The sequence below is a fragment of the Schistocerca serialis genome, chromosome 8 (genome assembly GCF_023864345.2).
Source record: "Schistocerca serialis cubense isolate TAMUIC-IGC-003099 chromosome 8, iqSchSeri2.2, whole genome shotgun sequence".
Lineage (NCBI taxonomy): Eukaryota > Metazoa > Arthropoda > Insecta > Orthoptera > Acrididae > Schistocerca > Schistocerca serialis.
Genome location: NC_064645.1, coordinates 51,849,525 through 51,851,161, shown reverse-complemented (window position 1 = coordinate 51,851,161; position 1,637 = coordinate 51,849,525). Strand labels below are relative to the sequence as shown.

General features: G+C 40.9%; 1 non-coding gene across 1 annotated transcript; it reads right to left on the bottom strand.

Moving 5' to 3' along the window:
* Positions 1–236: 236 nt before the first annotated feature.
* On the bottom strand, positions 237–311 carry Trnas-cga (transfer RNA serine (anticodon CGA)). The gene has a single exon. It is a non-coding gene; the product is annotated as a tRNA-Ser (tRNA).
* Between the last annotated feature and the right edge of the window lie 1,326 nt (positions 312–1,637).

Sequence of the window (1,637 nt, the reverse complement as noted above, 5' to 3'; positions counted from 1 at the left end):
GTCTCTCACTAATATCGAACGTGTTAGTTTACCCTCATAATGCCCATTAACAATGAAAAATATGACAACTTGCTGACCATTTTTACGACAGTCTTTTACATTAGTCTTTTTACCACTAATTCTTTTTTACACCCAGTCATTACACTTAATCGTTAAATACCCACACACAAAAATGAGATTTTCACTCTACAGCGGAGTGTGCGCTGATATGAAACTTCCTGGCAGATTAAAACTGTCTGCCAGACCGAGACTCGAACTCGGGACCTTTGCCTTTCGCGGGCAAGTGCTCTACCAACTGAGCTACCCAAGCACGACTCACGACCCGTCCTCACAGCTTTACTTCTGCCAGTACCAGAGAGATGATAAAGATATTAGAATACAGTTAAATAGTTTCAATATGTATAAAAAATTATCTAAGATTGGAGGCAACACCTAATGGGAATACCAGGTCACAGAATTTCCCAAAAGATCCCGAACTAGAAGCCAACTGATAAAAATATTGGCAGACCTCGGAAAAGAGGGGTATGTTTGTGATTTCGAAACAGCGACAACCTAGTTTTTTAAAGGGAGGAGGTTGTGTTGGTTTATCAAGGACCATCGCGCGTGTACTGTTTTCGTAAAGTAAAGGCACTGTTGCAACATGAGGTTTGAGCTGAGCAGTGAGGCTAATATACTTTTGTTGCCCTGGTGAGGGGGGATGACTGAAGACTCTATATGTAAAAGATATTTTTTGTGAGAACTGGAACTGGTCGTTGGGATTCGATAGAGAATGAATGTGGAAGCAATCAACATTAATTAGAAAGTGTTGAGTGTACACTATTAGAAATTCTCGAAATCAGTTTACAGTAATTTTAAGAACTTTCTTCAATGAGACACCTAGTGCAGTATTTAATTTGCACATGGACGCAGTATCACAAGCCGTGTGGCTACTTGTAGACTACAAGTGATGGCACGCTGTTCATGAAGTCCAATAACGGAGGATCCAAGTTACAACACACTACAATTGTTTTCATATACTCACCGGAAGTATAACTCTTGTCATCAGCAAGTTCGTTGTCGCTGGTCTGGGAGACGGCGATTTCCTCTTCATCTGAGCAAGACTGTAAACAAAGAAAGGTGGCATTATTCAGTACCTGAGTTACAGCTATAGTTGCATCAACTTTGTACCATTGTCATTTACACACAGGAAAGGAAGCCCCTATGTAAAAGAAGAGCTAAATACATAATGTCAACTGAACACTTCTTATCAAAGTACTTATGTAATGCTGTATTGCACTACCAGATCTTTTTTATTATGGTTTGAGGGCGCAAAATTGCTACGGTCATAAGTGCCCATTCTGTGAATTAGTGAAGAGTAAAAAAACCGAATTTTAAATCGGCTGTAATGGGATCGAAATTCTCGAAGGAGGGAAACTAAAAACGAAAGGCAATCTGGGACAACTGCTGTTGAAGGGAGGTTGTTTTCCCCAAAAAAGAGCTTCAAATGACCGATGTCATCTCACAGACACAAACTGAAGGACGTGATCGGCTGAGTGCGTGTCATCCGCTAGAAGGGAAGACAGATCAGGCTACAGCTGTAAACGGGCACGTAGCGGATTAAAATAGGGTTGGTTGGTTGATTGATTGGGGTTGAAGGG